Consider the following 11,482-nt stretch of genomic DNA (forward strand, 5'->3'; position numbering starts at 1 on the left):
CCTCGTGGTGGGACGTTGTGTCTGCTGTACCTGCAGGTATACAATACTGTATTGTGTTGTATAGAGTATACCCTCGTGGTGGGATATTGTGTCTGCAGTCTTGTGTTAATTTTTAATTTTATTAATTTTCTTAAGCCTTGTGCAAGATTTTGTAATGGAATCTACTGTTTACCAATAATAAAATACAGTGACCTCTGCCTCCCACAGCAGCAGTGACCTCTGCCTCCCACAGCAGCAGTGACCTCTGCCTCCCACAGCAGCAGTGACCTCTGCCTCCCACAGCAGCAGTGACCTCTGCCTCCCACAGCAGAAGTGACCTCTGCCTCCCACAGCAGCAGTGACCTCTGCCTCCCACAGCAGCAGTGACCTCTGCCTCCCACAGCAGCAGTGACCTCTGCCTCCCACAGCAGCAGTGATCTCTGCCTCCCACAGCAGCAGTGACCTCTGCCTCCCACAGCAGCAGAGGGCGCAGACATGGTTCACGTGAGACTTCTCTGGTTGCTGGGGCTTACGTCCGTGTTACTGGCAGGCAAGTTAACTACATTGTTTCCATCGTCGCACAGTTTAATGGGGTCATTTGTAATGGGGCAATAAGCTAGTAAGACTTTACGAGCATATTGCCGTAAGAAGGCAAGGATACAGGGAAATTGACAGGGTAGACAAGGATGGATAATTTAATACGGGTGGTACACGAACACGGGGACACAGGTGGAAGCTGAGTACCCAAATGAGCCACAGAGACATTAGAAAGAACTTTTTCAGTGTCAGAGTGGTTAGTAAATGGAATGCATTAGGCAGTGATGTGGTGGAGGCTGACTCCATACACAGTTTCAAATGTAGATATGATAGAGCCCAATAGGCTCAGGAACCTGTATACCTGTTGATTGACAGCTGAGAGGCGGGACCTGCTGTTGTACTCACCCAGGTGTTGCTGAGGGTCAAGCTCTAGCTCCTGGGACCTGCTGTTGTACTCGCCCAATTTTAGCTTAGGTTCGAATCGTAGCTTTGTGCATTTTTAAGCCACAACTCCACACTAGAGATGCATTCTGTAATGCTTGTCTCATGTATGTTGTAGAACAAATCATATTAGATTCACAAATTCTAGCAATGTTTTTCTTCTTGTATCTCTGGTGTACATGCAGTTCGTCCGTATATCCATTTCCTGATACTCTTTTTTTGTGTTTACTTGGACTTGAATCTCAGTTCATCACTGTAATGAAAATTTCTCTGTTGTTCATCTTAACTTCATAACATGCACCTTTGTGCATATAGTCTCCAATAATACCCTTCAGTTGATCACAGCATCCCAAAGCACTCCTTAGTTGATCACAGCATCCCAAAGCACTCCTTAGTTGATCACAACATCCCAAAGCACTCCTTAGTTGATCACAGCATCCCAAAATAAGTCTTAAATATTAAATCTCACTGATTACCCTTCATTTTATCCCATTATCCATAAGTACCACGTTCATCATAGTATCCCAAAATACCCAGTAGTTCATCTTCGTCTCTGTAAGCATCCAGGAGTTCATCATAGTCCCATAAAGTACTCTTTAATTCATTGTAGTCTCCCAAAGTACTCTGTTCCTAATCAAAGAATCCTAAAGTATTCTAGTTCTCATCATAATCTCGTCAACCACCCTATATTACTAACAAGTCTTCCAATGTATATCTTAATTCATCATAATCTTCCAAGGATTCCCTGAATTCATTATAATATCTTGTAATACCCCTTAGTTTACCCTAGTATTCCAAAGTACCCCAAGTTCTTCATGGTCTCAAGTGTTATCCATTAGTTTATCAAAATTTCACAAATGGACCTCATTATTTACCATAATTTCCCAAAATACCCTAAATTTCCTTATCGTATCCTTTGGTTCGGTAGAGAACTCCAAAATACATTTTAGTTCATCATGATTTACCAAAACTACTCCATATTTCATCGCAGTAACCTAAGCTAGTTCAATACTGTCTCCCAAGTATCAGATCATAATAATCTCCCAAAGTACCCCGTAGATCTTATATATCTTCCAAAGTACCTCCATAGATCACAATAATCTCCCAAAGTACCTCCATAGATCACAATAATCTCCCAAAGTACCCCGTAGATCACAATAATCTCCTAAAGTACCCCGTAGATCACAATAATCTCCCAAAGTTCCCCGTAGATCACAATAATCTCCTAAAGTACCCCGTAGATCACAATAATCTCCCAAAGTACTCCGTAGATCACAATAATCTCCTAAAGTACCCCGTAGATCACAATAATCTCCCAAAGTACTCCGTACATCATCAATAATCTCCCAAAGTACCCCGTAGATCTTATATATCTCCCAAAGTACCCCTTAAATCACAATAATCTCCCAAAGTACCTCCGTAGATCACAATAATCTCCCAAAGTACCCCTTAAATCACAATAATCTCCCAAAGTACCTCCGTAGATCACAATAATCTCCCAAAGTACCTCTGTAGATCATCAATAATCTCCCAAAGTACCCCGTAGATCTTATATATCTCCCAAAGTACCCCTTAAATCACAATACTCTCCCAAAGTACCTCCGTAGATCACAATAATCTCCCAAAGTACCCCTTAAATCACAATAATCTCCCAAAGTACCTCCGTAGATCACAATAATCTCCCAAAGTACCTCCGTAGATCATCAATAATCTCCCAAAGTACCTCCGTAGATCACAATAATCTCCCAAAGTACCTCCGTAGATCACAATAATCTCCCAAAGTACCCCGTAGATCACAATAATCTCCTAAAGTACCCCGTAGATCACAATAATCTCCCAAAGTACCTCATAGATCATCAATAATTTCCCAAAGTACCCCGTAGATCACAATAATCTCCTAAAGTACCCTGTAGATCACAATAGTCTCCTAAAGTACCCCGTAGATCACAATAATCTCCCAAAGTACTCCGTAGATCATCAATAATCTCCTAAAGTACCCCGTAGATCACAATAATCTCCCAAAGTACTCCGTAGATCATCAATAATCTCCTAAAGTACCCATAGATCATAATAATCTACCAAAGTACCTCCATAGATTATAATAATCTTCTAAAGTACCCGTTAATTAATTCAAAATATTAACCCCAAGAACCCTCTAATAATAATATTCCAAAGTACCATTTCTTCATCATAATATTGCAAGAACCAAATAATTCATAATAGTATCCAAAAGTACTCCATAGTTCATCATGGAAAATGTACTTTGAAATACTATGATCCAAAACGGGGCACTTTGCACGACTATGATGAACAAAATTTACTTGATAGGTGAAAGGTGTTCTTTTGGACATTATGACGAAGAATGGAATACTTTACAATTATATAATGAATTACAGTGTATTTTGGGATACTATGATGAATATCAGTGTACTTAGGGATAATTTCATAAATAACAGTGTATTTCGGGATACTAATAAGAATAACAGTGTACTTTGGGATACTATGATGAATAAAAGTGCACTTAAATAAATAAATAAATAATAAATAAATGTTTATTCAGGTAAAGTACATACATACAAGAGGTTATACAAAAATTGATAGATTTATAGATAGAGCTAGTACATACAATGCCTAAAGCAACTATTACGCTAAGTGTTTCGAGCAGGAAGAAGATTAAAGACAAAAACTTAATACAAATTGAGATTAAAGTATAAAATGTGTTGAGAAGAAATACAAATAAAAATAAAAAAGGTGGGAACATGGCAGAAAAAGCAGCACAAATACAATTAGGTCGACAAACAGCGTTGTTTAAAATAACAGACATGTGTTGACAATAGAGGGGTAAGGTAGGTTACAGGGAATTTATTAGGTAGTGCTTTGTTTTTATCTTAAACTGGTTGAGAGAGGTACAGTCTTTAACATGACTGAGAAGGTCATTCCACATTCTGGGTCCCTTGATTTGTAGAGCATTTCTAGTTTGATTAAGTCGTACTCTAGGAATATCAAAACTGTATTTGTTTCTGGTGTGGTGCTCATGGGTTCTGTTACAACCTACAATGAAGCTTTTGAGATCAGGATCGGCATTACAGTTCAGCGTTTTATATATGTATAACACACATGAGAGAATGTGCAATGACTTAATATCTAACATATTCAGAGATTTGAGTAGGGGTACCGAGTGATGTCTGGGGCCAGAGTTGGATATTGTCCTAATAGCAGCTTTGTGTTGAGTAATTAGAGGACGTAAATGATTTTGGGTAGTAGAACCCCAAGCACAAATACCATACTTGAGATATGGATAGATGAGGGAGTAATAGAGCGTCACCAGGGCAGGGTGAGGTACATAATATCTGATCTTAGAAAGAATGGCAACAGTTTTTGAAACTTTTTTGATATATTTAGAATGTGACCCTGGAAATTCAGCTTGTGGTCAATAAGAACACAAAGGAATTTGCCATCTATTTTGTAACAAATTTGGGTATTGTTTATCCTGAGATTTATTTGATTAGAGGATTTATTGCCAAACAGAATATAGAAAGTTTTGTCAGTGTTAAGGGTGAGTTTGTTGGCAGATAGCCAAAGATAGACTTTATTTAGCTCAGTATTTACTGTGACATTTAGAGCAAGAGGGTCAGGACTGGAGTAAATGTAGGTTGTGTCGTCAGCAAATAGAATTGGTTTGAGGTGTTGGGAGGCATTTGGAAGGTCATTAATGTAGATGAGAAAGAGGAGAGGGCCAAGTATGCTGCCCTGAGGAACACCAATGTTGATGGGTAGGGTGGGAGAAAATTAATTATTCACAGAAACATACTGGAGCCTGTCAGTAAGGTAAGATTTGAGGTATTGCTGGGAGTGACCTCTGACTCCATAATGATGTAATTTAAGAAGAAGGTTTTGGTGGTTGACAGTGTCAAAAGCCTTACGCAGTTCCACAAATAACCCAACAGGGAACTCATTTTAGCATGAAGGAACTCAGAGCTGCATGAATCAAGGTAATCATACTAATAAGTGCATCGTTAGTGCTTTTTTTGGGTCTGTAGCCATATTGACAAGAGCTAAGTATATTGTGTTTGGCTAGATAAGAGTAACGCTGCTTGTAGATTAGTTTTTCAAATATTTTTGACAAGTTAGGCAGGATTGATATAGGTCTGTAGTTGTTAACAACTGTGAGATCACCACATTTGTGGACAGGGGTTACTCTCGCTTTTTTAGAATATCTGGAAAGGTTTGGAGTTTAAGTGACTTATTGAAGAGCAATGCAATAGCAGGGGATCTGGAGTTTTTTTGTAAATTAAAGTTGGTATCTCCTCAAGGGCACTAGCCTTTTTTTAAGGGAAAGGATTATCTCATTAACATCAGTGGAATTTGTAGGCTTTAGGTACAACAGAGACTGTGGATAGTTACCTGTAAGATAGTCCTTAACATCAGTACTGGAAGATGGAATATCATTTGCAAGGGATGAACCAATGGAAGAGTAGAACCTATTGAACTCAATAGCAGAATCAGAGGCTGAAAGCTGACCATCGTTATTGGACAGGAGTATTGGTTTGTTATTTAAAATCTTCTTTGATCCCAATATCTGTGAAATTGTGTTCCATGTTTTCTTAATGTTGCTCTTTGTTTGGGTAAATTTATCTTCGTAGTATTTAGTTTTGGTTCTTCTAATTATTTTAGATAGCAATAACGAGTAATTTTTTGAGAATTCTTTGGAGACGGTTCCTAACCTATACTTCTTCTCAAGGTCATGTTTTTTATTAATGGATTTAAGTATTCCCTTTGTAAGCCAAGGATTGTTTAGCCTTTTGGTTGTGACTTATTTCGTTAGCATAGGACTGTGGGTGTTATAAAGGCTGAGAGTTTTTTGAAGAAAAGATTGCACTGCTAGGTTGATGTCCCCTATGTTACCTAACTCTGACTCCCAGTTGACATTAGCAGCAGCAGTTATAAAATTGCCTATAGCAGTTTCATTGTGCAGCCTAAAGCTTAACTCTCTTGTCTCTAGAGGTGGTTTGTTAATGTTAGGAGAAATGTGGGGTTTGTAGTGCTATCGGTGATTATACCTGAAGTAAGCGGAGAGGTTATGTTGGTCCAGATGTGATCTAGAGTCGTGGCAGTGCTATCAGTGATTCTAGTAGGTCTAGTGATTAAGGGTATGAGGAAGCAGGAATTCATACAGTTGAGGAAGCTAACAGCAGTAGGGTGTTCAGGCTCGCAGAGGTCAATATTAAAGTACCCTGCGATAATTAGATGGTTTTTGTTCAGTCTGTTATCTAGTATTAGATTTCTATGGTTTGAGTTGAATTTGGACACATCAGTGTTAGGAATTCTATAGACTGCACCCACAGACAGGACAGACTCGGCACCCTTGACTCTGAAACTGGCGAAGATATACTCCCCACAGCAGTCTCTAGTTCTAATTATTTTTAAGCATGTTAGTTCTTGGTGGTAGTAAAGAGCAGTACCACCACCTCTCTGCATTTGACGACAGTTGTGAATTGCTGAGTAGTTAGGCATGTTAAAGAGTTGAGTATTATCCTCTTTCAACCACGTTTCAGTATGTATAATAAAAGAGAATTTGTTGTCAATAGTTTCAATCAAGGCACTTACATCATCGAAGTGTTTACCTAGAGATCTAACGTTCAAGTTGATTACAGAGATACTGTGATTATGTATTAATACATTGTTTACATCATGTGCCGTAAAATATCTGCAATTTTGATCATTAAAGTGAGGATTGTCATAGATAGTGGATAAGAGGTTTAGTACTGGGTCTATACTTGTCTGCATTAAAAGGCTGGTTGTAGGAAAACAAGGCAAGAATGGCAATTACAAAATAAATTTTTTGATATAAAAGGGGGAAAAAAATATATAAACAAGACTATACAACACAAACGCAAAATGAACAAAAAAAGAAAAATGAGGTAGATTGCTGGCAAGTACTCTCAGGTACACTGTAGGTAATAATTTGCATTTTGAGACACAGGCAAAGCCAGGGGTACAATGGAGTAAGGGAGTATGGCGAGGCTAGGCAACCTAGGTAATAAATGTAATCAAAGAAAAACGTTGAATAATAAACATTGGCAAATTTAAGCTAATCTTTATTAACTATAAATAGTTTAGTTATGATCGTATAATTAATAAGACCTAAAGAAATATTAATGGACTCAATTAATTAAGTCCAATAAATGACTAGTAAAAAGTAAATTAAAAATTAATTTAAAAAGTGAAACAAAGAGACTTAGGATACCTAGCCCGCAGTAGGTGACAACGGGGTTAATTATGTTGACTCATTGAGTGATAATAAGGTGAGACAAACCACACTGGGAGAGGAAAGTGTTGAGGTTATCCTCATTAGCAACTGTAAACATTCTACCTCCTGAAGTCTTTCTCACTTTAATCACGCCATCTCTAACGAAGCACTGATGAATTGCATCTGGGTTTTGATGACGGATTTGACGCAGGCGGTGGAGGAGTTGCTGTCTTTTTGTGGTCAAGCACTCGTTGATGTAGATTCCCTGTCGTTGGGATGCAGCTGTCCGGACAAGATGTGATTTCATGGACTGGGACGACAGATTCAGGCGAATTTTCCGCTGGTTTTGTCCTGATGGATTCTTTTTGCCTACTCTGTAGGCAGCAATAATGTCTGTTTTGTTACTTGTTAATGTATTTTGTGTCTTACTTAGAGGTACTATGATGATTAACAGTGTTATTCTTCATAGTACCATCATCTATAGTTATTCATCATCAGAGGAGGAGAGGGGGGAATGGCAGAAGAGAGATGAGGGAGGGGGAGATTGGGAGGGAGGGGGAAGAGAGATTTCATATTTATCTGTCTGAAATATCTATGAACGCTACCCTCGTTGTAATAACTCTTTTCTTACTTCTCTCTACTCTTTCCCTTCATCCAATACCCCAGGTTAACACTGTTACAGTCCAGTATGACTCCCCCTCACTGAACTGCCACGAATATAAGTTGAATAATAAATTAGGAGGACACAACAAGAATAGGGGTTATTAATTTATAACTAATAATGAAAATCATTAAAACATGGCCACCATCTTCCCAACCATAAATGAATGTGTCTAAATTATTGTTTCCCCAGGAAGGAAGGGACTCAATAATCCTGGAACTCAAAGGGGCAAGTAAATGAAACTTAATTGGATTAGTACTGTAATCTTACTGAACTGAAAAGGGAATTCAAGAGCGACTTTAATATTCATAAGATGGAGGAGAACACAGAAACTTTCCAAGCCAATATATCAACCACATATACAAAATGACAAAGTAGAAAAATATATTAAAAAGGGGATTAACTGAATACCACTGGAACCAATGTATTTTTCTTTATTAAATTAAGCACGTAAATTAAAATCAAATTTGAAAGGTCCTAGCACATCCTAAGAGGCAAATTGGAAAAATTGTGAGGTGTATTTCTGTTGTACCAAAACTCAGACAGACATTACCTTAATCCTACAGCCTCGGCCACGATGCTGAATGGCTGGCCCTACATGTCAGGAGACCTGTACCCCAGTAAGCCCCAAGACACACTAACTAATATTTTCTAAAAACGCTTACCAGTGGGATAGGCTCCACTCCCTAGTTCCTAGGCCCAATTTAACTCCGCCTATCCCAAGCCTATGGCCAATGGATTTAAACACAACTGGGTGATCTAGAATCTTGGCCAATGGCATGAACAGGCACTACCCTGTGGGGACCCCGCCTCCACAGGCCTCCATGGCTTCAACCAATCAGAATCAGGCTTGACCATAAGGGTCAATTCCTCTTGACAGAAAACTCCAGTAACTGGGACAGCACCACTACCGTCCTGTGGGAACGTTGGCCGGGCTCCCACGTGTAACTTGAGAGCACAAGTTTATTGGCCCTGAGGTACTATTTCCAATTCGTCACTGGAGAGATGGACAGGAGAGGGAGGGGAACAAGTGACTTCAAACTGTTTATGGCCACGAGGGTCAGACTGTGATGAATGGGAGGAGTGACCAAAGGGAGGGAAGGCAAGCGAGGGAAGGGGAAGGAGCTATGGTCTGCACATACCATTACATGTCTGAGGTAGGAGACCGGATGCTTAGGGCTAGCCTCACCCAACTCTCACACATGCAGCCCGTGGGGTATGGGAGTGTCATAGGCCAGTCGAGGTTGGCCTCAGGGCTACACTTTATGAAATATCGGCATCTAGACTTTCCTTTACCCTCCTGACATTTTAATGAAGTACACTTATTTATCAATTTTAGTGCTTCGTTATAATATATTTGCAGAGAAAGAGAGAAGGAAGGATAAGCTGGAGACAGATGATGTTAGCAGAAAGGTGAAGAGACGGGGAGGATGTTGGTGAGAAAGTTAGAGAAGGTTGGATGGGGGGGGCGTGAATACAGGAAGGAGGGGGTATAAGCATGAGATATGAAATAGGGGGGAAAAGGGTGGGGATGTCTGGGGGTGGGAGACCCGGGTTCAACCGGGTACCCAGCACAAGTATCACACACATGTGAAGCCAGTTATGTAATTCACGACACCAGCATACAGACTATTTTGTGTCAAATAAAATAGAAAGGAAAGAGATATAACACCAGATTTGTCCCAGTGCTGAGAGGCACGAGTGAAGAAACATAATTGATATAACCACGACATACAAAATATTTAGGTAAGTAAGCAAACCGGACAGAGGCAGGATCTTTAACAAAGGATAAACATGGAAGAAATCCGTGAACTTGAATGAATTACATGAATGTAAGGTATTTTTTAGGGTTAGAGGAACAAAAAATAGGGATGGACAATGAAAAGTATTGGAGGAGGACGCCTCCATCTACATTTTCATTAATAGAGATGACATCCCCCAAAGGTTCCAAAACCTGTTTACTAATCGACTGAAGTATAGAAAGCGAGACACAAGAGCTGGAGCTAGCAGCGTAAAAGTATCTTGGTATGTATACATTAGTTAAAACATCGTTCTAAAGATATCTCTCTCTCTCCCGGCAGGAACCGAGGCAAGGTGCAGCTCCGATTATGATATCGAGTGTCTCAAGGGCAGTCACTGCATCAGTCTTACCTCTGTGTGTGACTCCAGCAAGCACTGTAGCGACGGCTCCGACGAGGACCCCTACGTCTGTGAGGTACTGTGGCGTCCTTCCCTGTTTGTTAGTGCATCTGGTCTGTCTGTGAGGTACTGTGGGGCCCTTCCCTGTTTGTTAGTGCATCTGGTCCGTCTGTGAGGTACTGTGGGGCCCTTCCCTGTTTGTTAGTGCATCTGGTCCGACTGTGAGGTACTGTGGCGTCCTTCCCTGTTTGTTAGTGCATCTGGTCCGTCTGTGAGGTACTGTGGCGTCCTTCCCTGTTTGTTAGTGCATCTGGTCCGACTGTGAGGTACTGTGGCGTCCTTCCCTGTTTGTTAGTGCATCTGGTCCGTCTGTGAGGTACTGTGGGGCCCTTCCCTGTTTGTTAGTGCTTCTGGTCCATCTGTGAGGTACTGTGGCGTCCTTCCCTGTTTGTTAGTGCATCTGGTCCATCTGTGAGGTACTGTGGCGTCCTTCCCTGTTTGTTAGTGCATCTGGTCCATCTGTAAGGTACTGTGGCGTCCTTCCCTGTTTGTTAGTGCATCTGGTCCATCTGTAAGGTACTGTGGCGTCCTTCCCTGTTTGTTAGTGCATCTGGTCCATCTGTAAGGTACTGTGGCGTCCTTCCCTGTTTGTTAGTGCATCTGGTCCATCTGTAAGGTACTGTGGCGTCCTTCCCTGTTTGTTAGTGCATCTGGTCCATCTGTGAGGTACTGTGGCGTCCTTCCCTGTTTGTTAGTGCATCTGGTCCATCTGTAAGGTACTGTGGCGTCCTTCCCTGTTTGTTAGTGCATCTGGTCCATCTGTAAGGTACTGTGGCGTCCTTCCCTGTTTGTTAGTGCATCTGGTCCATCTGTAAGGTACTGTGGCGTCCTTCCCTGTTTGTTAGTGCATCTGGTCCGTCTGTAAGGTACTGTGGGGCCCTTCCCTGTTTGTTAGTGCATCTGGTCCATCTGTAAGGTACTGTGGCGTCCTTCCCTGTTTGTTAGTGCTTCTGGTCTGTCTGTGATATTTTGTGGCGCCATACCATGTTAGTGCTTCTGGTTCTTTTGTGATTTACTGTGGCACCCTTCTCTGTTTGTTAGTGCTTCTTTTTCGTCTGATAGGTACTATCAGACGGACCAGAAGCTTTATAAAAAGAACACCAGTTTACTGGGTATATGCTAACAAGAACACTAGGGTACTGAGTATGGGGTAACAAGAACACTGTTAATTACATAAGTGTAGTTACAGGATGAGAGCTACGCTCGTGGTGTCCCGTCTTCCCAACACTCTTTGTCATATAACGCTTTGAAACTACTGACGGTCTTGGCCTCCACTGTGGTACCGGACATATGCTAACAAAAACAAGGGTACTGAGTATGTGGTAATAAGAACACTGTTTTACTGGGTATATGCTAACAAGAACACTGGGGTACTGGGTATGTGGTAACAGGTTCACTGGGGTAATGGGAATGTG

At 40.8% G+C, this 11,482-nt stretch overlaps 1 long non-coding RNA gene across 1 annotated transcript in view; it reads left to right on the forward strand.

Moving 5' to 3' along the window:
- Window positions 1–214: 214 nt before the first annotated feature.
- LOC138354883 (uncharacterized) overlaps window positions 215–11,482 on the forward strand; it is an 11,626-nt gene continuing 358 nt past the window's right edge. Inside the window, exons 1-2 of the long non-coding RNA XR_011223697.1 lie at window positions 215–529; window positions 9,950–10,083. This is a non-coding gene — a long non-coding RNA (uncharacterized lncRNA). The remainder of the gene's footprint in view (window positions 530–9,949; window positions 10,084–11,482) is intronic.

This window comes from Procambarus clarkii, chromosome 65 (genome assembly GCF_040958095.1).
Source record: "Procambarus clarkii isolate CNS0578487 chromosome 65, FALCON_Pclarkii_2.0, whole genome shotgun sequence".
NCBI classification, from domain to species: Eukaryota; Metazoa; Arthropoda; class Malacostraca; order Decapoda; family Cambaridae; genus Procambarus; species Procambarus clarkii.